This window comes from Doryrhamphus excisus, linkage group LG6 (genome assembly GCF_037039965.1).
Source record: "Doryrhamphus excisus strain RoL-2023G ecotype Guam linkage group LG6, RoL_Dexc_Guam_v1.1, whole genome shotgun sequence".
NCBI classification, from domain to species: Eukaryota; Metazoa; Chordata; class Actinopteri; order Syngnathiformes; family Syngnathidae; genus Doryrhamphus; species Doryrhamphus excisus.
This window is the reverse complement of record NC_136362.1, coordinates 9,350,088-9,371,477: the sequence shown is the minus strand read 5'-3', so window position 1 is coordinate 9,371,477 and position 21,390 is coordinate 9,350,088. Positions and strand designations below refer to the sequence as shown.

The following is a 21,390-nucleotide window of genomic DNA, read 5'->3' as shown; positions in this document are numbered from 1 at the left end:
GAATTCCCTGCAAGTGTCAAAGGAAGTCTTGATGATGGGAAAAATCTGAACAAACTCCCAAACAAAGAGGAACGTCTTGCGTGGTATTTTGCTGCAAAGAACCAGGAGTTCCAACCGGAGGCACAAAGACTGTTTGTTTATTGTAGCTCGAGTGAGTGAGTTTGCCTCTTTTTCGGCTCCCTGCCACGAAAAACACGAGGACATCATTGAGTTCAGTGAAGGGTTTGCAAAAAGCACCACCTAACAAATGTGTGGCATAAATTAATTATGATTAAAAATGACTAAATGAATCACACACCTTCCCTCAACAGGTCTTATGTTCCACCAAAGATAACCGCAGCTGATTTGGCAGATATCTTTGCCTTCAGTTTTTCCTCTTTTCCTTTATGTGATGACACCCCCCCTCGCCCTCTCCATGTATTCCTGTTGGAGATGCTGAAACTTGGGAATACTTCTACCATTTATGACCTGTGACAGAAACGACCTCTCCAGACAGTGGTCGGTCTTTTGAGGCATGCGGTGTGTGGACCCAATCTCCAAAAATAGACTGGAGAAAAAAAAAACATGTGCGTTATCTTGAACGGCAATATTGACACGGGACACAATGATTGGACAACTTTATGGATCAACAGAAGCAAAAATTCACAAAGGTATTGATTCACAACACACATTTTTACAGATTCCCCCGAACAGAACAGTTGACAATGTTGATTACCAACGGAACTTGTCTAAGATGGAAGATCTGAATGACTTATATTTGTATTGTACTTCATTTAGCTACTTTTATACTTGGAAATATATATATATATATATTTTATATTATATATATTTTTTTACATTTTTATTTTATATATAATTTTTTATACAAGTTCCTTGTATTTTGGTTACTTTATCTCAGTGATTGTCAACTAGTGTACCTTGAGAATGTAAGCTTTTACAAAATGATATTATATTTCTCACGGTACACTAGTTGACAATCACTGAGATAAAGTAACCAAAATACGAGGAACTCGTATAAAAAATTATATATAAAATTAAATAAAAATTTACAAATATATATAATATTTAAATATATATAATTTTTTAAATATATATATTTGTAGATTTTTATTTTGTATATAATTTTATATATATTTTATATTTTAATAATTTTATATATAATTTTATGAGTTCTTATAAAATATTATATATAAAATAAAATACAAATTTACAAACATATATATAATATAAAAAAGTATATAAATATATACATTTTTTTAATATTGTATATATATTTGTAATTTTTTTAATAATTACATATATATATATTAAAAAAATATATATATTTATATATAATTTTTTAAATATATATATTTGTAAATTTTCATTTTATATCTAATTTTTTATTAGTTCCTCGTATTTTGGTTACTTTATCTGATTGTCAACAAGTGTACCGTGAGAAATATTCAATATCAATATCAAGTTTACATTCTCACGGTACACTAGTTGACAATCACTGAGATAAAGTAACCAAAATACGAGGAACTCGTATAAAAATTATATATAAAATAAAATAAAAAATTTAAAAAAAAATATATATATAATGTAAAAAAATTATATATATATATTTCCAAGTATAAAAGTAGCTAAATGAAGTACAATACAAATATAAGTCATTCAGAAGATGCTAAAATAAACTACAAGCAGAATTTGCCTTCTGTATTTCTGCAAATGTGTCTTCTAGGTAATGACGGTAAATCAAAGGGAACGGTTGAACGACAATAAGAGTGAAAGATGCCACCATATGTCGTCTCAAATTCATTACATTTGGCAGCCATTTAGAGGTTGTGCATTTTATATCCGGTCTGTCTCAAATCCTTTCTCTCTGATTACTGTCATTAGTCCCCCACTGGCACACGGGTGGAAAATATAGACCCCAGCTGCTGTTTTGATAGCTACTGTTGAGGATGGCTGAACCGAGCTGTCAATAAAATCAAGGGCAGAACTAAAGGGGAAACTACAGAATGGGTGATTAGAAAGCTGGGGCGCACCGATTGAAGCGCTTTAGTGCAATTGCCGCAACTGGTCCATAATTTGGGCCGTGATAAATCTTTTCATAAGCGACATTAACAAATGTGCTGAAATAGTTCTGGAAAATGCATAATCATCCAGATGCCCACCAAAGTCATTTGGTTTGAACCCCCTCATTAGTATGTCTTTATTCAGCAGGGTTTAGCCAAGGAATCTTCATCAATTATTTATACTGCTGATTGTTAAAGCGTAGAACTGTTTGGTAAAGGGAATTTATTTCCAAGTCGCAACATGTTTTTATCAAAATAATTTTTATTTGATATAGGATCATATATTTACGCTGCACAACGGTCGAGTGCATGCGTGGGTTTTCTCCGGGTATTCTGGTTTCCTCCCACATTCCAAAAAAAAAAACATGCTAGGTTAATTAGCGACTAAATTGTCCATAGGTTTGAATGTGAGTGTGAATGGTTGTTTGTCTATATGTGCCCTGTGATTGGCTGGCCACCAGTCCAGGGTGTACCCCGCCTCTCGCTCTCAGAAGACAGCTGGGATAGGCTCCAGCACTCCCACAACCCTTGTGAGGAAAAGCGGTAGAAAATGATGAATTTATTTTCCAATGGGCATTAAGTTGCAACATGTTTTCATCAAAATAATTTTTATTTGATATAGGATTATATTTTTAGGCTGCACAGTGGTTGAGTGGTTAGCGCACAGACCTCACAGCTAGGAGACCGGAGTTCAATCCCACCCTCGGCCATCTCTGTGTGGAGTTTGCATGTTCTCTCCGGGTACTCCGGTTTCCTCCCACATTCCAAAAACATGCTAGGTTAATTAGCGACTCCAAATTGTCCATAGGTATGAATGTGAGTGTGAATGGTTGTTTGTCTATATGTGCCCTGTGATTGGCTGGCCACCAGTCCAGGGTGTACCCCGCCTCTCGCTCTCAGAAGACAGCTGGGATAGGCTCCAGCAACCCCCACGACCCTCGTGAGGAAAAGCGGTAGAAAATGAATGAATATGATTATATTTTTAGGCTGGTTCAACGGAGGTTGAGTGGTTAGCCCACAGACCTCACAACAAGGAGACCCGAGTTCAATCCCACCCTCTACCATCTCTGTGTGGAGTTTGCATGTTTTCCCCGTTCATGCATGGGTTTTCTCCGGTACTCCGGTTTCCTCCCACATTCCAAAAACATGCTAGGTTAATTAGCGACTCCAAATTGTCCATAGGTATGAATGTGAGTGTGAATGGTTGTTTGTCTATATGTGCCCTGTGATTGGCTGGCCACCAGTCCAGGGTGTACCCCACCTCTCGTCCGAAGACAGCTGGGATAGGCTCCAGCAACCCCTGTGAACGGTAGAAGCGGTAGAAAATAAATGAATGAATGAATATAATAACAATAGGCTGCACGGTGGTTGAGTGGTTAGCGCACAGACCTCACAGCTGGGAGACCAGAGTTCAATTCCACACAATTGTGTGGAGTTTGCATGTTCTCCCCGTGCATGCGTGGGTCTTTTTCCGGGTACTCCGGTTTCCTCCCACATTCTAAAAACATGCTAGGTTAATTAGCGACTCCAAATTGTTTTGGTTGTTTGTCTATATGTGCCCTGTGATTGGCTGGCCACCAGTCCAGGTTGTAACCTGGACCCTCTCGCCCTTGTGAGGATAATCGGTAGAAAATGAATGAATGAATGTTTGACTTGCTCTCCACGACCCACTTCTGGCTCCCAACCCACCAGTTGAGAATACCTGCTCGATTTCTAGATGTCTTTAGGATTTCCAAGCCAAAAGCGGAGAACATGTTAGATGATGTACAACAGTTTTTTTTTTTCATTCCATTATTGATCATTTTAAAGATCTCGGGAACCGGTGGAACAAAATTGTGATCCACATAGCAGTAAAGTATTACTGTGTTGCCGCAGGAATTGGAAGGGCTCCTCTGGGCCACGGAAGATAATTTGTCTCCATTCAGGTGTTTCCATCAGCGAGCCTGTATAGTGCCTGCCTGAGCCAGGATTGTTACCTTTTTGCAAGGATGGTTTATCATTAGGTGAGGAGTTGCCTGCCAAGATGTGGACTCTAGGGGCATTAGTCATTAAATCTGTGTTTGTGTGCTTTTGTTTTCATGAGAACTTTTTCTCTATCAGTCTCTGGATTGAGCATTTTGGTCCACCGATATTGTGGTGGTAGATATTTAGAAGGTCTTTGGCATGATTTATCAACATGGCTTGCATGTGTTATATACATTGTTTGTAACTATATTATACATTATTTGACCCGGATTCTATCGGTTGAAGGATAAAAAAAAATACGACCTTCAGTTACGCCTCATGATAAACCACAATAATGTTGCTTTCAGATTTGTTATTATGAGTTGAAAGGTCATTTTTAGCTCGAAAAAACTTTGCAAGCCAATATTTCCAAATGTTAAGAAACAATTGTGGCGAGCCAGCCAGGAGTCGAACCTAGAATCTTCTGATCCGTAGTCAGACGCGTTATCCATTTCGCCACTAGCCCTACATTTTTGCTGTACTTCCATAACGGATTGAGTTGGCGAGAATTATTTTCAGACAGTGAAAGTGAATATTTCCAAAATGTCAAAAAACAATTATGGCGAGCTAGCCAGGAGTCGAGCCTAGAGTCTTCTGATCCGTAGTCAGACGCGTTATCCACTGCGCCACTTCCATAATGGATTGAGTTGGCGAGAATTCTTTTCAGAAAACATTAAAAGCTAACTTTTTAGAGTTTCACTATGCCGTGACCCGGATTCGAACCGGGGTTGCTGCGGCCACAACGCAGAGTACTAACCACTATACGATCACGGCTGTTTAGCTTGAAACAACACCAGAAACTCATATTTCCAAAAATGTTGTTTCATGGTCTATAAAGAATTATGGCGAGCTAGCCAGGAGTCGAACCTAGAATCTTCTGATCCGTAGTCAGAAACAACGTTGCTTTCAGATTTGTCAAATTTTTAGTTGCAAGGTAAATTCTTAGCTCAAAATAACATCTGAAACTCATATTTCCAAACATGTTGTTTCATGGTCTATAAAGAATTATGCCGAGCTAGCCAGGAGTCGAACCTGGAATCTTCTGATCCGTAGTCAGACGCGTTATCCATTGCGCCACTAGCCCTACATTTTTGCTGTACTTCCATAATGGATTGAGTTGGCGAGAATTCTTTTCAGAAAACATTAAAAGCTAACTTTTTAGAGTTTTACTATGCCGTGACCCGGATTCGAACCGGGGTTGCTGCAGCCACAACGCAGAGTACTAACCACTATACGATCACGGCTGTTTAGCTTGAAACAACACCAGAAACTCATATTTCCAAATATGTTGTTTCATGGTCTATAAAGAATTATGGCGAGCTAGCCAGGAGTTGAACCTAGAATCTTCTGATCCGTAGTCAGACGCGTTATCCATTGCGCCACTAGCCCTACAATGTCGGCAATCTAGTAACAGTACAACCGGATTGTTGACTGTCACTGTTCTTGCTCAATGATTGGATGAAGTGAAAGTGAATTCTTTTTAGCCAACACTAAAAACTTGGACTGCTCACTTTCACTTGCCGTGACCCGGATTCGAACAACTTTCAGATTTGTCTCAATTTTAGTTGCAAGGTAAATTCTTAGCTCAAAACAACATCAGAAACTCGTATTTCCGAACATGTTGTTTCATGGTCTATAAAGAATTATGGCTGTTCACTGTTCTTCCCCAACAAACTAATATTTCCAGAATGTCAAAAAACAATTATGGCGAGCTAGCCAGGAGTCGAACCTGGAATCTTCTGATCCGTAGTCAGACTCATATTTCTAAACATGTTGTTTCATGGTCTATAAAGAATTATGGCGAGCTAGCCAGGAGTCGAACCTAGAATCTTCTGATCCGTAGTCAGACGCGTTATCCATTGCGCCACTAGCCCTACATTTTTGCTGTACTTCCATAACGCATTGAGTTGGCGACAATTATTTTCAGACAGTGAAAGTGAAAGTGAATATTTCCAAAATGTCAAATAACTATTATGGCGAGCTAGCCAGGAGTCGAGCCTAGAGTCTTCTGATCCGTAGTCAGACGCGTTATCCATTGCGCCACTAGCCCTACAATGTCAGCTACCTAGCAGTACAGCCAGGTTGTTGATTCTTTTCAGAAAAGACAAAAAGCTTGCGGTGACCCGGATTCGAACCGGGGTTGCTGCGGCCACAACGCAGAGTACTAACCACTATACGATCACGGCTGTCTCCCAAGAGTGAAGGATAGAAAATACGACCTTCAGTTATAACCTCATGATAAACCACAAGAACGTTGCTTTCAGATTTGTCTTATTCTTCGTTGCAAGGTCATTTTTAGCTCGAAAGAACCTTTCAATCCAATATTTCCAAAATGTTGCTTCATCTTCGTGAAACAATTATGGCGAGCTAGCCAGGAGTCGAACCTAGAATCTTCTGATCCGTAGTCAGAAACAACGTTGCTTTCAGATTTGTCAAATTTTTAGTTGCAAGGTAAATTCTTAGCTCAAAATAACATCTGAAACTCGTATTTCCAAACATGTTGTTTCATGGTCTCTAAAGGATTATGCTGAGCTAGCCAGGAGTCGGACCTGGAATCTTCTGATCGCGTTATCCATTGCGCCACTAGCCCTACAATATCAGCTACCTAGCAGTACAGCCAGGTTGTTGATTCTTTTCAGAAAAGACAAAAAGCTTGCCGTGACCCGGATTCGAACCGGGGTTGCTGCGGCCACAACGCAGAGTACTAACCACTATACGATCACGGCTGTCTCCCAAGAGTGAAGGATAGAAAGTACGACCTTCAGTTATAACCTCATGATAAACCACAAGAACGTTGCTTTCAGATTTGTCTTATTCTTCGTTGCAAGGTCATTTTTATCTCGAAAGAACCTTTCAATCTAATATTTCCAAAATGTTGCTTCATCTTCATGAAACAATTATGGCGAGCTAGCCAGGAGTCGAACCTAGAATCTTCTGATCCGTAGTCGGACGCGTTATCCATTGCGCCACTAGCCCTACAATGTTAGCAATCTAACAGTACAGCAAGGTTGTTGACTGTCACTGTTCTTGCTCAATGATTGGATGAAGTGAAAGTGAATTCTTTTTAGCCAACACTAAAAACTTGGACTGCTCAGTTTCCACTTGCCGTGACCCGGATTCGAACAACATTGCTTTCAGATTTTTCTAATTTTTAGTTGCAAGGTAAATTCTTAGCTCAAAAATCAGAAACTCATATTTCCACAGTACAGCAGTACAGCAAGGTTGTTGATTCTTTTCAGAAAAGACAAAAAGCTTGCCGTGTCCCGGATTCGAACGGGGGTTGTTGCGGCCACAACGCAGAGTACTAACCACTATACGATCACGGCTGTTTAGCTTGAAACAAGACCAGAAACTCATATTTCCAAAAATGTTGATTCATGGTCTATAAAGAATTATGGCGAGCTAGCCAGGAGTCGAACATAGAATCTTCTGATCCGTAGTCAGAAACAACGTTGCTTTCGGATTTGTCTAATTTTTAGTTGCAAGGTAAATTCATCAGAAACTCATATTTCCAAACATGTTGTTTCATGGTCTATAAAGGATTATGGCGAGCTAGCCAGGAGTCGAACCTGGAATCTTCTGATCCGTAGTCAGACGCGTTATCCATTGCGCCACTAGCCCTAAATTTTTGCTGTACTTCCATAACGGATTGAGTCGGCGAGAATTATTTTCAGACAGTGAAAGTGAAAGTGAATATTTCCAAAATGTCAAAAAACAATTATGGCGAGCTAGCCAGGAGTCAAACCTAGAGTCTTCTGATCCGTAGTCAGACGCATTATCCATTGCGCCACTAGCCCTACAACGTCAGCTACCTAGCAGTACAGCCAGGTTGTTGATTCTTTTCAGAAAAGACAAAAAGCTTGCCGTGACCCGGATTCGAACCGTGGTTGCTGCGGCCACAACACAGAATACTAACCACTATACGATCACAGCTGTTTAGCTTGAAACAACACCAGAAACTCATATTTCCAAAAATGTTGTTTCATGGTCTATAAAGAATTAGCCAGCCAGGAGTCGAACCTGGAATCTTCTGATCCGTAGTCAGACGCGTTATCCATTGCACCACTAGCCCTACAATGTCAGCTACCTACCTAGCAGTACAGCCAGGTGAAGTTTAATTGAATTAATTTTAAACGACACTAAAAACTTGGACTGCTCAGTTTCCACTTGCCGTGACCCGGATTCGAACAGGGGTTGCTGCGGCCACAACGCAGAGTACTAACCACTATACGATCACGGCTGTTTAGCTTGAAACAAGACCAGAAACTCATATTTCCAAAAATGTTGATTCATGGTCTATAAAGAATTATGGCAAGCTAGCCAGGAGTCAAACCTGGAATCTTCTGATCCGTAGTCAGACATGTTATCCATTGCGCCACTAGCCCTACAATATCAGCTACCTAGCAGTACAGCCAGGTTGTTGATTCTTTTCAGAAAAGACAAAAAGCTTGCCGTGACCCGGATTCGAACCGGGGTTGCTGCGGCCACAACGCAGAGTACTAACCACTATACGATCACGGCTGTCTCCCAAGAGTGAAGGATAGAAAATACGACCTTCAGTTATAACCTCATGATAAACCACAAGAATGTTGCTTTCAGATTTGTCTTATTCTTCGTTGCAAGGTCATTTTTATCTCGAAAGAACCTTTCAAGCCAATATTTCCAAAATGTTGCTTCATCTTCATGAAACAATTATGGCGAGCTAGCCAGGAGTCGAACCTAGAATCTTCTGATCCGTAGTCAGAAACAACATTGCTTTCAGATTTGTCAAATTTTTAGTTGCAAGGTAAATTCTTAGCTCAAAATAACATCTGAAACTTGCATTTCCAAACATGTTGTTTCATGGTCTATAAAGAATTATGCTGAGCTAGCCAGGAGTCGGACCTGGAATCTTCTGATCGCGTTATCCATTGCGCCACTAGCCCTACAATATCAGCTACCTAGCAGTACAGCCAGGTTGTTGATTCTTTTCAGAAAAGACAAAAAGCTTGCCATGACCCGGATTCGAACCGGGGTTGCTGCGGCCACAACACAGAGTACTAACCACTATACGATCACGGCTGTCTCCCAAGAGTGAAGGATAGAAAGTACGACCTTCAGTTATAACCTCATGATAAACCACAAGAAGGTTGCTTTCAGATTTGTCTTATTCTTCGTTTGCAAGGTCATTTTTAGCTCGAAAGAACCTTTCAATCTAATATTTCCAAAATGTTGCTTCATCTTCATGAAACAATTATGGCGAGCTAGCCAGGAGTCGAACCTAGAATCTTCTGATCCGTAGTCAGACGCGTTATCCATTGCACCACTAGCCCTACAACGTTGGCACTCTAACAGTACAGCAAGGTTGTTGACTGTCACTGTTCTTGCTCAATGATTGGATGAAGTGAAAGTGAATTCTTTTTAGCCAACACTAAAAACTTGGACTGCTCAGTTTCCACTTGCCGTGACCCGGATTCGAACAACATTGCTTTCAGATTTTTCAAATTTTTAGTTGCAAGGTATATTTCCACACATGTTGTTTCATGGTCTATAAAGAATTAAGTCGAGCTAGCCAGGAGTCGAACCTAGAATCTTCTGATCCGTAGTCAGACGCGTTATCCATTGCGCCACTAGCCCTACAACGTCTGCCACCTAGCAGTACAGCAAGGTTGTTGACTCGCACTGTTCTTCCCCAATGGTTGTGTAAAGTGAAAGTGAACAAACTAATATTTCCAGAATGTCAAGAGACAATTATGGCGAGCTAGCCAGAAGTCGAACCTAGAATCTTTGATCCGTAGTCAGAAACAATGTTGCTTTCAGATTTGTCAAATTTTTAGTCACAAGGTAAATGATAAACGGTAAGGTAAACGATAGAAAATACGACCCCGCAGTTATCACTTCAAGATAAACTGGAATAAAGTTTCTTTCTGATTTGTCTTATTATGGTTTCCACTTGCCGTGACCCGGATTCGAACAACATGGCTTTCAGATTTGTCTCATTATTAGTTGCAAGGTCATTTTTAGCTTGAAAGAACCTTTCAATCTAATATTTCCAAAATGTTGGTTCATCTTCGTGAAACAATTATGGCGAGCTAGCCAGGAGTCGAACCTAGAGTCTTCTGATCCGTAGTCAGACGCGTTATCCATTGCGCCACTAGCCCTACATTGTTAGCAATCTAACAGTACAGCAAGGTTGTTGACTGTCACTGTTCTTGCTCAATGATTGGATGAAGTGAAAGTGAATTCTTTTTAGCCAACACTAAAAACTTGGACTGCTCAGTTTCCACTTGCCGTGACCCGGATTCGAACAACATTGCTTTCAGATTTTTCTAATTTTTAGTTGCAAGGTAAATTCTTAGCTCAAAAATCAGAAACTCATATTTCCACACATGTTGTTTCATGGTCTATAAAGAATTATGGCGAGCTAGCCAGGAGTCGAACCTAGAATCTTCTGATCCGTAGTCAGACGCGTTATCCATTGCGCCACTAGCCCTACAATGTCTGCCAACTAGCAGTACATCAAGGTTGTTGACTCGCACTGTTCTTCCCCAATGGTTGGGTAAAGTGAAAGTGAACAAACTAATATTTCCAGAATGTCAAGAAACAATTATGGCGAGCTAGCCAGGATTCGAACCTTGAATCTTCTGATCCATCGTCAGAAACAATGTTGCTTTCAGATTTGTCAAATTTTTACTTGCAAGGTAAATTCTTAACTCCAAATAACATCAGAAACTCTTATTTCCAAACATGTTGTTTCATGGTCTATAAAGAATTATGGCGAGCTAGCCAGGAGTCGAACCTGGAATCTTCTGATCCGTAGTCAGACGCGTTATCCATTGCGCCACTAGCCCTACAATGGCAGCTACCTAGCAGTACAGCAAGGTGAAGTGAAAGTGAATTAATTTTAAACGACACTAAAAACTTGGACTGCTCAGTTTCCACTTGCCGTGACCCGGATTCGAACCAGGGTTGCTGCAGCCACAACGCAGAGTACTAACCACTATACGATCACGGCTGCTTAGCTTGAAATAACACCAGAAACTCATATTTCCAAAAATGTTGTTTCATGGTCTATAAAGAATTATGGCGAGCTAGCCAGGAGTCTAACCTGGAATCTTCTGATCCGTAGTCAGACACGTTATCCATTGCGCCACTAGCCCTACAATATCAGCTACCTAGCAGTACAGCCAGGTTGTTGATTCTTTTCAGAAAAGACAAAAAGCTTGCCGTGACCCGGATTCGAACAACATTGCTTTCAGATTTTTCAAATTTTTAGTTGCAAGGTAAATTCTTAGCTCAAAAATCAGAAACTCATATTTCCAAAAATGTTGTTTCATGGTCTATAAAGAATTATGGCGAGCTAGCCAGGAGTCGAACCTAGAATCTTCTGATCCGTAGTCAGACGCGTTATCCATTGCGCCACTAGCCCAACAATGTTAGCCAACTAGCAGTACAGCAAGGTTGTTGACGCGCACTGTTTTTCCCCAATTGTTGGATAAAGTGAAAGTGAACAAGCTAATATTTCCAGAATGTCAAGAAACAATTATGTCGAGCTAGCCAGGATTCGAACCTTGAATCTTCTGATCCATCCTCAGAAACAATGTTGCTTTCAGATTTGTCAAAATTTTACTTGCAAGGTAAATTCTTAACTCCAAATAACATCAGAAACTCTTATTTCCAAACATGTTGTTTCAAGGTCATTTTTAGCTCGAAAGAACCTTTCAATCCAATATTTCCAAAATGTTGCTTCATCTTCACGAAACAATTATGGCGAGCTAGCCAGGAGTCGAACCTAGAATCTTCTGATCCGTAGTCAGAAACAACGTTGCTTTCAGATTTGTCAAATTTTTAGTTGCAAGGTAAATTCTTAGCTCAAAATAACATCTGAAACTTGCATTTCCAAACATGTTGTTTCATGGTCTATAAAGAATTATGCTGAGCTAGCCAGGAGTCGGACCTGGAATCTTCTGATCGCGTTATCCATTGCGCCACTAGCCCTACAATATCAGCTACCTAGCAGTACAGCCAGGTTGTTGATTCTTTTCAGAAAAGACAAAAAGCTTGCCGTGACCCGGATTCGAACCGGGGTTGCTGCGGCCACAACACAGAGTACTAACCACTATACGATCACGGCTGTCTCCCAAGAGTGAAGGATAGAAAGTACGACCTTCAGTTATAACCTCATGATAAACCACAAGAAGGTTGCTTTCAGATTTGTCTTATTCTTCGTTTGCAAGGTCATTTTTAGCTCGAAAGAACCTTTCAATCTAATATTTCCAAAATGTTGCTTCATCTTCATGAAACAATTATGGCGAGCTAGCCAGGAGTCGAACCTAGAATCTTCTGATCCGTAGTCAGACGCGTTATCCATTGCGCCACTAGCCCTACATTGTTAGCAATCTAACAGTACAGCAAGGTTGTTGACTGTCACTGTTCTTGCTCAATGATTGGATGAAGTGAAAGTGAATTCTTTTCAGCCAACACTAAAAACTTGGACTGCTCAGTTTCCACTTGCCGTGACCCGGATTCGAACAACATTGCTTTCAGATTTTTCTAATTTTTAGTCGCAAGGTAAATTCTTAGCTCAAAAATCAGAAACTCATATTTCCAAACATGTTGTTTCATGGTCTATAAAGAATTATGGCGAGCTAGCCAGGAGTCGAACCTAGAATCTTCTGATCCGTAGTCAGACGCGTTATCCATTGCGCCACTAGCCCTACAATGTCAGCTACCTAGCACTACAGCAAGGTTGTTGATTCTTTTCAGAAAAGACAAAAAGCTTGCCGTGACCCGGATTCGAACCAGGGTTGCTGCGGCCACAACGCAGAGTACTAACCACTATACGATCACGGCTGTTTAGCTTGAAACAAGACCAGAAACTCATATTTCCAAAAATATTGATTCATGGTCTATAAAGAATTATGGCGAGCTAGCCAGGAGTCGAACCTAGAATCTGCTGATCCGTAGTAAGAAACAACGTTGCTTTCGGATTTGTCTAATTTTTAGTTGCAAGGTAAATTCTTAGCTCAAAATAACATCAGAAACTCATATTTCCAAACATGTTGTTTCATGGTCTATAAAGAATTATGACGAGCTAGCCAGGAGTCGAACCTGGAATCTTCGGATCCGTAGTCAGACACGTTATCCATTGTGCCCCTAGCCCTACAATGTCAGCTACCTAGCAGTACAGCCAGGTTGTTGATTCTTTTCAGAAAAGACAAAAAGCTTGCCGTGACCCGGATTCGAACCTGGGTTGCTGCGGCCACAACGCAGAGTACTAACCACTATACGATCAAGGCTGTCTCTCGTGAGTGAACGATACAAAGTACGACCTTCAGTTATCACCTCATGATAAACCACCAGAACGTTGCTTTCAGATTTGTCTTATTTTTCGTTGCAAGGTCATTTTTATCTTGAAAGAACCTTTCAATCTAATATTTCCAAAATGTTGCTTCATCTTCGTGAAACAATTATGGCGAGCTAGCCAGGAGTCGAACCTAGAATCTTCTGATCCGTAGTCAGACGCGTTATCCATTGCGCCACTAGCCCAACAATGTTAGCCACCTAGCAGTACAGCAAGGTTGTTGACGCGCACTGTTTTTCCCCAATGGTTGGATAAAGTGAAAGTGAACAAACTAATATTTCCAGAATGTCAAGAAACAATTATGGCGAGCTAGCCAGGATTCGAACCTTGAATCTTCTGATCCATCGTCAGAAACAATGTTGCTTTCAGATTTGTCAAATTTTTACTTGCAAGGTAAATTCTTAACTCCAAATAACATCAGAAACTCTTATTTCCAAACATGTTGTTTCATGGTCTATAAAGAATTATGGCGAGCTAGCCAGGAGTCGAACCTAGAATCTTCTGATCCGTAGTCAGACGCGTTATCCATTGCGCCACTAGCCCTACAATGTCTGCCACCTAGCAGTACAGCAAGGTGAAGTGAAAGTGAATTAATTTTAAACGACACTAAAAACTTGGACTGCTCAGTTTCCACTTGCCGTGACCCGGATTCGAACCGGGGTTGCTGCAGCCACAACGCAGAGTACTAACCACTATACGATCACGGCTGCTTAGCTTGAAATAACACCAGAAACTCATATTTCCAAAAATGTTGTTTCATGGTCTATAAAGAATTATGGCGAGCTAGCCAGGAGTCGAACCTAGAATCTTCTGATCTGTAGTCAGAAACAACGTTGCTTTCGGATTTGTCTAATTTTTAGTTGCAAGGTAAATTCTTAGCTCAAAATAACATCAGAAACTCATATTTCCGAACATGTTGTTTCATGGTCTATAAAGAATTATGGCGAGCGAGCCAGGAGTCGAACCTAGAATCTTCAGATCCGTAGTCAGACACGTTATCCATTGTGCCACTAGCCCTACAATGTCAACTACCTAGCAGTACAGCCAGGTTGTTGATTCTTTTCAGAAAAGACAAAAAGCTTGCCGTGACCCGGATTCGAACCGGGGTTGCTGCGGCCACAACGCAGAGTACTAACCACTATACGATCACGGCTGTCTCCCAAGAGTGAAGGATAGAAAATACGACCTTCAGTTATCACCTCATGATAAACCACAAGAACGTTGCTTTCAGATTTGTCTTATTTTTCGTTGCAAGGTCATTTTTAGCTCGAAAGAACCTTTCAATCTAATATTTCCAAAATGTTGCTTCATCTTCATGAAACAATTCTGGCGAGCTAGCCAGGAGTCGAACCTAGAATCTTCTGATCCGTAGTCAGACACGTTATCCATTGCGCCACTAGCCCTACAATGTCTGCCACCTAGCAGTACAGCAAGGTTGTTGACTCGCACTGTTCTTCCCCAATGGTTGGGTAAAGTGAAAGTGAACAAACTCATATTTCCAGAATGTCAAGAGACAATTATGGCGAGCTAGCCAGGAGTCGAACCTAGAATCTTTGATCCGTAGTCAGAAACAATGTTGCTTTCAGATTTGTCAAATTTTTACTTGCAAGGTAAATTCTTAACTCCAAATAACATCAGAAACTCTTATTTCCAAACATGTTGTTTCAAGGTCTATAAAGAATTATGGCGAGCCAGCCAGGAGTCGAACCTGAAATCTTCTGATCCGTAGTCAGACGCGTTATCCATTGCGCCACTAGCCCTATAGTTTTGCTGTACTTTATAACGGATTGAGTTGGCTAGAATTCTTTTCAGACAACATTAAAAACTAACTTTTTGGAGTTTCACTATGCCGTGATCCGGATTCGAACCGGGGTTGCTGCAGCCACAACGCAGAGTACTAACCACTATACGATCACGGCTGTCTCTCCGGAGTGAAGGATAGAAAATACGACCTTCAGTTATCACCTCATGATAAACAACAACGTTGCTTTCAGATTTGTCTTATTATGAGTTGCAAGGTCATTTTTAGCTCGAAAGAACCTTTCAATCCAATATTTCCAAAATGTTGCTTCATCTTCATGAAACAATTATGGCGAGCTAGCCAGGAGTCGAACCTAGAATCTTCTGATCCGTAGTCAGAAACAACATTGCTTTCAGATTTGTCAAATTTTTAGTTGCAAGGTAAATTCTTAGCTCAAAATAACATCTGAAACTCGTATTTCCAAACATGTTGTTTCATGGTCTCTAAAGGATTATGCTGAGCTAGCCAGGAGTCGGACCTGGAATCTTCTGATCGCGTTATCCATTGCACCACTAGCCCTACAATATCAGCTACCTAGCAGTACAGCAAGGTTGTTGATTCTTTTCAGAAAAGACAAAAAGCTTGCAGTGACCCGGATTCGAACCGGGGTTGCTGCGGCCACAACGCAGAGTACTAACCACTATACGATCACGGCTGTCTCCCAAGAGTCAAGGATAGAAAATACGACCTTCAGTTATAACCTCATGATAAACCACAAGAACGTTGCTTTCAGATTTGTCTTATTCTTCGTTGCAAGGTCATTTTTATCTCGAAAGAACCTTTCAAGCCAATATTTCCAAAATGTTGCTTCATCTTCATGAAACAATTATGGCGAGCTAGCCAGGAGTCGAACCTAGAATCTTCTGATCCGTAGTCAGACGCGTTATCCATTGCGCCACTAGCCCTACAATGTTAGCAATCTAACAGTACAGCAAGGTTGTTGACTGTCACTGTTCTTGCTCAATGATTGGATGAAGTGAAAGTGAATTCTTTTTAGCCAACACTAAAAACTTGGACTGCTCAGTTTCCACTTGCCGTGACCCGGATTCGAACAACATTGCTTTCAGATTTTTCAAATTTTTAGTTGCAAGGTAAATTCTTAGCTCAAAAATCAGAAACTCATATTTCCAAACATGTTGTTTCATGGTCTATAAAGAATTATGGCGAGCTAGCCAGGAGTCGAACGTAGAATCTTCTGATCCGTAGTCAGACGCGTTATCCATTGCGCCACTAGCCCTACAATGTCAGCTACCTAGCAGTACAGCCAGGTTGTTGATTCTTTTCAGAAAAGACAAAAAGCTTGCCGTGACCCGGATTCGAACCGGGGTTGCTGCAGCCACAACACAGAGTACTAACCACTATACGATCACGGCTGTTTAGCTTGAAACAAGACCAGAAACTCATATTTCCAAAAATATTGATTCATGGTCTATAAAGAATTATGGCGAGCTAGCCAGGAGTCGAACCTAGAATCTGCTGATCCGTAGTAAGAAACAACGTTGCTTTCGGATTTGTCTAATTTTTAGTTGCAAGGTAAATTCTTAGCTCAAAATAACATCAGAAACTCATATTTCCAAACATGTTGTTTCATGGTCTATAAAGAATTATGACGAGCTAGCCAGGAGTCGAACCTGGAATCTTCGGATCCGTAGTCAGACACGTTATCCATTGCGCCACTAGCCCTACAACATCAGCTACCTAGCAGTACAGCCAGGTTGTTGATTCTTTTCAGAAAAGACAAAAAGCTTGCCGTGACCCGGATTCGAACCGGGGTTGCTGCGGCCACAACGCAGAGTACTAACCACTATACGATCAAGGCTGTCTCTCGTGAGTGAACGATACAAAATACGACCTTCAGTTATCACCTCATGATAAACCACCAGAACGTTGCTTTCAGATTTGTCTTATTTTTCGTTGCAGGGACATTTTTATCTTGAAAGAACCTTTCAATCCAATATTTCCAAAATGTTGCTTCATCTTCATGAAACAATTATGGCGAGCTAGCCAGGAGTCGAACCTAGAATCTTCTGATCCGTAGTCAGACGCGTTATCCATTGCGCCACTAGCCCAACAATGTTAGCCACCTAGCAGTACAGCAAGGTTGTTGACGCGCACTGTTTTTCCCCAATGGTTGGATAAAGTGAAAGTGAACAAACTAATATTTCCAGAATGTCAAGAAACAATTATGGCGAGCTAGCCAGGATTCGAACCTTGAATCTTCTGATCCATCGTCAGAAACAATGTTGCTTTCAGATTTGTCAAATTTTTACTTGCAAGGTAAATTCTTAACTCCAAATAACATCAGAAACTCTTATTTCCAAAAATGTTGTTTCATGGTCTATAAAGAATTATGGCGAGCTAGTCAGACACGTTATCCATTGCGCCACTAGCCCTACAGTTTCGCTGTACTTTATAACGGATTGAGTTGGCTAGAATTCCTTTCAGACAACATTAAAAACTAACTTTTTGGAGTTTCACTATGTCGTGACCCGGATTCGAACCTGGGTTGTTGCGGCCACAACGCAGAGTACTAACCACTATACGATCACGGCTGGCTCTCCAGAGTAAAGGATAGAAAATACGACCTTCAGTTATCACCTCATGATAAACAAACACGTTGCTTTCAGATTTGCCTTATTATTAGTTGCAAGGTCATTTTTAGCTCGAAAGAACCTTTCAATCCAATATTTCCAAAATGTTGCTTCATCTTCACGAAATAATTATGGCGAGCTAGCCAGGAGTCGAACCTAGAATCTTCTGATCCGTAGTCAGAAACAACGTTGCTTTCAGATTTGTCAAATTTTTAGTTGCAAGGTAAATTCTTAGCTCAAAATAACATCTGAAACTTGCATTTCCAAACATGTTGTTTCATGGTCTCTAAAGGATTATGCTGAGCTAGCCAGGAGTCGGACCTGGAATCTTCTGATCGCATTATCCATTGCGCCACTAGCCCTACAATATCAGCTACCTAGCAGTACAGCCAGGTTGTTGATTCTTTTCAGAAAAGACAAAAAGCTTGCCGTGACCCGGAGTTGCTGCGGCCACAACGCAGAGTACTAACCACTATACGATCAAGGCTGTCTCTCGTGAGTGAACGATACAAAATACGACCTTCAGTTATCACCTCATGATAAACCACCAGAACGTTGCTTTCAGATTTGTCTTATTCTTCGTTGCAGGGACATTTTTATCTTGAAAGAACCTTTCAATCCAATATTTCCAAAATGTTGCTTCATCTTCATGAAACAATTATGGCGAGCTAGCCAGGAGTCGAACCTAGAATCTTCTGATCCGTAGTCAGACGCATTATCCATTGCGCCACTAGCCCTACAATGTCAGCTACCTAGCAGTACAGCAAGGTGAAGTTAAAGTGAATTAATTTTAAACAACACTAAAAACTTGGACTGCTCAGTTTCCACTTGCCGAACCGGGGTTGCTGCGGCCACAACGCAGAGTACTAGCCACTATACGATCACGGCTGTCTCTCCGCAGTGAAGGATAGAAAATACGACCTTCAGTTATCACCTCATGATAAACAACAACGTTGCTTTCAGATTTGTCTTATTATTAGTTGCAAGGTCATTTTTAGCTCGAAAGAACCTTTCAATACAATATTTCCAAAATGTTGCTTCATCTTCATGAAACAATTATGGCGAGCTAGCCAGGAGTCGAACCTAGAATCTTCTGATCCGTAGTCAGAAACAACGTTGCTTTCAGATTTGTCAAATTTTTAGTTGCAAGGTAAATTCTTAGCTCAAAATAACATCTGAAACTCGCATTTCCAAACATGTTGTTTCATGGTCTATAAAGGATTATGCTGAGCTAGCCAGGAGTCGAACCTGGAATCTTCTGATCCGTAGTCAGACGCGTTATCCATTTCGCCACTAGCCCAACAATATCAGCTACCTAGCAGTACAGCCAGGTTGTTGATTCTTTTCAGAAAAGACAAAAACCTTGCCGTGACCCGGATTCGAACCGGGGTTGCTGCGGCCACAACGCAGAGTACTAACCACTATACGATCAAGGCTGTCTCTCATAAGCAGGAGTCAAACCTAGAATCTTCTGATCCGTAGTCAGACGCGTTATCCATTGCGCCACTAGCCCTACAATGTTAGCCACCTAGCAGTACAGCAAGCTTGTGAATGGTTGTTTGTCTATATGTGCCCTGTGATTGGCTGGCCACCAGTCCAGGGCGTACTCCGCCTCTCGCCTGAAGACAGCTGGGATAGGCTTCAGCACCCTGTGCGACCCTCGTGTATAATAAGCGGTAGAAAATGAATAAATTAATAGTTTGATCTGGGGCTGCATGGTGGACGAGTGGCTAGGAAACCCGAGTTTGATTCCGCATCTCTGTGGAGTTTGCATGTTCTCCCCAGTTTTCTCCTGGTACTCCAGTTTCCTCCCACATTCCAAAAACATGCTAGGTTAATTAGCGACTCCAAATTGTCCATAGGTATGAATGTGAGTGTGAATGGTTGTTTGTCTATATGTGCCCTGGCTGGCTACCAGTCAAGGGTGTACTCCGCCTCTCGCCGGAAGACGGCTGGGATAGACTCCAGCACCCCCTGCGACCCTCGTGTATAATAAGCGGTAGAAAATGAATGAATGAATTTAACTCTTGTGTTTGTTGTGTTCTAGTGCTACTGACTGCACCAAAGGGTAAGTTTGTAAGTGTTCTAACTCAGTTTCACCAGAAGAGGGCAGTGTGTATTAATTCTACTGCTATCAGATGTGTCAGTTGAGGGTGAACTTGACTATCTGGATGTATTTGAAAACACTCTGAAATAGTTTATGCCTATGGATAATAACAGTGCTTTATTTTAATGTTAAGCAAACATTGTTCTGTGTGTTTATTGTTTACCAACGACAGCGGTTATAATGTGTCTGTTCTCTGGTAGACCTTTGCATGCTTCCTCAAAATTTCTCAGTGAGAGACAGCAATTCAGTGAAAACGTTCTTCCCCATCTTCATTACAGAGAAAAAATGTTCATTCACATACAGCATGCAGACAGACACGTAATTGAGGGCCTATTGAGTATCTCAGTTCCCATCTATGAAAGGCTGCACTGATGAATAAATAATGCTCCACCCTTTCAAGTGCATCTTTGAACAGCGCTGAAGTTTTTAACCCCATGGAACCTGGCCATGGCTATACAGTTCCCCTAGACTATATACATCTTCTCGCCCCTTAATACCCCAAGCCCTGCTTTCGCCAGTATAATGCCCCCCTACTGGGTTGGGTTTTTTTCATCAGTGTAAAGTATCAGTGAGACTCAGACACAAAAGTGTCTAACACAGGGGTCTCAAACTCAATTTCCCTGGGGGCCACTGGAGCTAGGGTCTGGGCAAGCATCAGGTTTTCCAAAAAAAAAAAATGCATTTATTAAAAACAGAAAAATATACAAAGTTTTTCAGTGCTTTGGTTCAGATTTTCTACAATAAAAGCTCTGATAAAACATTCCACTGTTCTCAAATATCTTAATTTTTATTTTTCTGCACGAAATAAGATGAAAAATAAATAAACAAATCAAGAATAAAGAAAATCAATCAATCAGTAATAAATAAATATAATAATAATAATAACAAAACGGCAAATAATAAAAACTTAAGAAACCACATATAGTTGGTGGGTAGACAAATTATTTTTTTTCAGATTAAAATGAACAGAGCATTATTAGAGCCCTGTAGAAATGACAAAACACAACTATAGTCACATTTATACTCTTTTTATTTACAACATATTGCGCAACTGCAGGGTCTTGAGACACATGCTAACTCGCAAACTAGAGAGCTAGCGACCTAAACGGTAGCCTTCAAGTTATTTCCTTTAAACTTAAATAACCAAAAACTTACCACTTCCACACGGACAGGGAGGATAACTGTTAACAGTTATTTAACCTTTAACATGAACATTAATCAAACGTAATAATTTTTTCTGGGTACATGATACCATACAGCATCCATATCAAACTTGCACCAGCCGCACTAACATTAAACTTTCATATCAAGGCGGGGGCCTCAAAGTAGTGTCCTGCCACATTTGGCCCGCGGGCCACATGTTTGATACCCCTGGTCTAACACAAATGCGGAACTATGTATGCAAGCTTATAGCTCACACTATGTGTTTGTTCTATAGCTCCGGGACCCTCAAGGGACAATTCCTGGAAATGATACCAGGGCGC

At 40.8% G+C, this 21,390-nt stretch overlaps 36 non-coding genes across 36 annotated transcripts; all 36 read right to left on the bottom strand.

The window, feature by feature from the left end:
- Window positions 1-4,457: 4,457 nt before the first annotated feature.
- Window positions 4,458-4,530, bottom strand: trnar-acg (transfer RNA arginine (anticodon ACG)). The gene has a single exon. It is a non-coding gene; the product is annotated as a tRNA-Arg (tRNA).
- A 236-nt stretch (window positions 4,531-4,766) lies between these two features.
- On the bottom strand, window positions 4,767-4,838 carry trnah-gug (transfer RNA histidin (anticodon GUG)). The gene has a single exon. It is a non-coding gene; the product is annotated as a tRNA-His (tRNA).
- Window positions 4,839-5,075: 237 nt separating this feature from the next.
- On the bottom strand, window positions 5,076-5,148 carry trnar-acg (transfer RNA arginine (anticodon ACG)). The gene has a single exon. It is a non-coding gene; the product is annotated as a tRNA-Arg (tRNA).
- An 88-nt stretch (window positions 5,149-5,236) lies between these two features.
- trnah-gug (transfer RNA histidin (anticodon GUG)) lies at window positions 5,237-5,308 on the bottom strand. Its single transcript has one exon. It is a non-coding gene; the product is annotated as a tRNA-His (tRNA).
- Window positions 5,309-5,380: 72 nt separating this feature from the next.
- On the bottom strand, window positions 5,381-5,453 carry trnar-acg (transfer RNA arginine (anticodon ACG)). Its single transcript has one exon. It is a non-coding gene; the product is annotated as a tRNA-Arg (tRNA).
- A 412-nt stretch (window positions 5,454-5,865) lies between these two features.
- On the bottom strand, window positions 5,866-5,938 carry trnar-acg (transfer RNA arginine (anticodon ACG)). The gene has a single exon. It is a non-coding gene; the product is annotated as a tRNA-Arg (tRNA).
- A 103-nt stretch (window positions 5,939-6,041) lies between these two features.
- Window positions 6,042-6,114, bottom strand: trnar-acg (transfer RNA arginine (anticodon ACG)). The gene has a single exon. It is a non-coding gene; the product is annotated as a tRNA-Arg (tRNA).
- Window positions 6,115-6,718: 604 nt separating this feature from the next.
- Window positions 6,719-6,790, bottom strand: trnah-gug (transfer RNA histidin (anticodon GUG)). The gene has a single exon. It is a non-coding gene; the product is annotated as a tRNA-His (tRNA).
- Window positions 6,791-6,967: 177 nt separating this feature from the next.
- Window positions 6,968-7,040, bottom strand: trnar-acg (transfer RNA arginine (anticodon ACG)). The gene has a single exon. It is a non-coding gene; the product is annotated as a tRNA-Arg (tRNA).
- Window positions 7,041-7,612: 572 nt separating this feature from the next.
- On the bottom strand, window positions 7,613-7,685 carry trnar-acg (transfer RNA arginine (anticodon ACG)). Its single transcript has one exon. It is a non-coding gene; the product is annotated as a tRNA-Arg (tRNA).
- An 828-nt stretch (window positions 7,686-8,513) lies between these two features.
- Window positions 8,514-8,585, bottom strand: trnah-gug (transfer RNA histidin (anticodon GUG)). Its single transcript has one exon. It is a non-coding gene; the product is annotated as a tRNA-His (tRNA).
- A 468-nt stretch (window positions 8,586-9,053) lies between these two features.
- Window positions 9,054-9,125, bottom strand: trnah-gug (transfer RNA histidin (anticodon GUG)). Its single transcript has one exon. It is a non-coding gene; the product is annotated as a tRNA-His (tRNA).
- Window positions 9,126-9,303: 178 nt separating this feature from the next.
- trnar-acg (transfer RNA arginine (anticodon ACG)) lies at window positions 9,304-9,376 on the bottom strand. Its single transcript has one exon. It is a non-coding gene; the product is annotated as a tRNA-Arg (tRNA).
- Window positions 9,377-9,607: 231 nt separating this feature from the next.
- trnar-acg (transfer RNA arginine (anticodon ACG)) lies at window positions 9,608-9,680 on the bottom strand. Its single transcript has one exon. It is a non-coding gene; the product is annotated as a tRNA-Arg (tRNA).
- Window positions 9,681-10,131: 451 nt separating this feature from the next.
- On the bottom strand, window positions 10,132-10,204 carry trnar-acg (transfer RNA arginine (anticodon ACG)). Its single transcript has one exon. It is a non-coding gene; the product is annotated as a tRNA-Arg (tRNA).
- Window positions 10,205-10,463: 259 nt separating this feature from the next.
- trnar-acg (transfer RNA arginine (anticodon ACG)) lies at window positions 10,464-10,536 on the bottom strand. Its single transcript has one exon. It is a non-coding gene; the product is annotated as a tRNA-Arg (tRNA).
- Window positions 10,537-10,821: 285 nt separating this feature from the next.
- Window positions 10,822-10,894, bottom strand: trnar-acg (transfer RNA arginine (anticodon ACG)). The gene has a single exon. It is a non-coding gene; the product is annotated as a tRNA-Arg (tRNA).
- A 92-nt stretch (window positions 10,895-10,986) lies between these two features.
- On the bottom strand, window positions 10,987-11,058 carry trnah-gug (transfer RNA histidin (anticodon GUG)). Its single transcript has one exon. It is a non-coding gene; the product is annotated as a tRNA-His (tRNA).
- Window positions 11,059-11,130: 72 nt separating this feature from the next.
- Window positions 11,131-11,203, bottom strand: trnar-acg (transfer RNA arginine (anticodon ACG)). Its single transcript has one exon. It is a non-coding gene; the product is annotated as a tRNA-Arg (tRNA).
- A 196-nt stretch (window positions 11,204-11,399) lies between these two features.
- trnar-acg (transfer RNA arginine (anticodon ACG)) lies at window positions 11,400-11,472 on the bottom strand. Its single transcript has one exon. It is a non-coding gene; the product is annotated as a tRNA-Arg (tRNA).
- Window positions 11,473-12,105: 633 nt separating this feature from the next.
- Window positions 12,106-12,177, bottom strand: trnah-gug (transfer RNA histidin (anticodon GUG)). Its single transcript has one exon. It is a non-coding gene; the product is annotated as a tRNA-His (tRNA).
- A 178-nt stretch (window positions 12,178-12,355) lies between these two features.
- trnar-acg (transfer RNA arginine (anticodon ACG)) lies at window positions 12,356-12,428 on the bottom strand. The gene has a single exon. It is a non-coding gene; the product is annotated as a tRNA-Arg (tRNA).
- A 259-nt stretch (window positions 12,429-12,687) lies between these two features.
- On the bottom strand, window positions 12,688-12,760 carry trnar-acg (transfer RNA arginine (anticodon ACG)). Its single transcript has one exon. It is a non-coding gene; the product is annotated as a tRNA-Arg (tRNA).
- A 64-nt stretch (window positions 12,761-12,824) lies between these two features.
- Window positions 12,825-12,896, bottom strand: trnah-gug (transfer RNA histidin (anticodon GUG)). Its single transcript has one exon. It is a non-coding gene; the product is annotated as a tRNA-His (tRNA).
- Window positions 12,897-13,519: 623 nt separating this feature from the next.
- Window positions 13,520-13,592, bottom strand: trnar-acg (transfer RNA arginine (anticodon ACG)). The gene has a single exon. It is a non-coding gene; the product is annotated as a tRNA-Arg (tRNA).
- A 285-nt stretch (window positions 13,593-13,877) lies between these two features.
- Window positions 13,878-13,950, bottom strand: trnar-acg (transfer RNA arginine (anticodon ACG)). The gene has a single exon. It is a non-coding gene; the product is annotated as a tRNA-Arg (tRNA).
- Window positions 13,951-14,042: 92 nt separating this feature from the next.
- On the bottom strand, window positions 14,043-14,114 carry trnah-gug (transfer RNA histidin (anticodon GUG)). Its single transcript has one exon. It is a non-coding gene; the product is annotated as a tRNA-His (tRNA).
- A 374-nt stretch (window positions 14,115-14,488) lies between these two features.
- Window positions 14,489-14,560, bottom strand: trnah-gug (transfer RNA histidin (anticodon GUG)). Its single transcript has one exon. It is a non-coding gene; the product is annotated as a tRNA-His (tRNA).
- A 177-nt stretch (window positions 14,561-14,737) lies between these two features.
- trnar-acg (transfer RNA arginine (anticodon ACG)) lies at window positions 14,738-14,810 on the bottom strand. The gene has a single exon. It is a non-coding gene; the product is annotated as a tRNA-Arg (tRNA).
- A 284-nt stretch (window positions 14,811-15,094) lies between these two features.
- Window positions 15,095-15,167, bottom strand: trnar-acg (transfer RNA arginine (anticodon ACG)). Its single transcript has one exon. It is a non-coding gene; the product is annotated as a tRNA-Arg (tRNA).
- An 873-nt stretch (window positions 15,168-16,040) lies between these two features.
- trnar-acg (transfer RNA arginine (anticodon ACG)) lies at window positions 16,041-16,113 on the bottom strand. Its single transcript has one exon. It is a non-coding gene; the product is annotated as a tRNA-Arg (tRNA).
- A 396-nt stretch (window positions 16,114-16,509) lies between these two features.
- On the bottom strand, window positions 16,510-16,581 carry trnah-gug (transfer RNA histidin (anticodon GUG)). Its single transcript has one exon. It is a non-coding gene; the product is annotated as a tRNA-His (tRNA).
- A 237-nt stretch (window positions 16,582-16,818) lies between these two features.
- On the bottom strand, window positions 16,819-16,891 carry trnar-acg (transfer RNA arginine (anticodon ACG)). The gene has a single exon. It is a non-coding gene; the product is annotated as a tRNA-Arg (tRNA).
- A 313-nt stretch (window positions 16,892-17,204) lies between these two features.
- Window positions 17,205-17,277, bottom strand: trnar-acg (transfer RNA arginine (anticodon ACG)). The gene has a single exon. It is a non-coding gene; the product is annotated as a tRNA-Arg (tRNA).
- Window positions 17,278-18,463: 1,186 nt separating this feature from the next.
- On the bottom strand, window positions 18,464-18,536 carry trnar-acg (transfer RNA arginine (anticodon ACG)). Its single transcript has one exon. It is a non-coding gene; the product is annotated as a tRNA-Arg (tRNA).
- A 490-nt stretch (window positions 18,537-19,026) lies between these two features.
- Window positions 19,027-19,099, bottom strand: trnar-acg (transfer RNA arginine (anticodon ACG)). The gene has a single exon. It is a non-coding gene; the product is annotated as a tRNA-Arg (tRNA).
- Window positions 19,100-21,390: the final 2,291 nt, after the last annotated feature.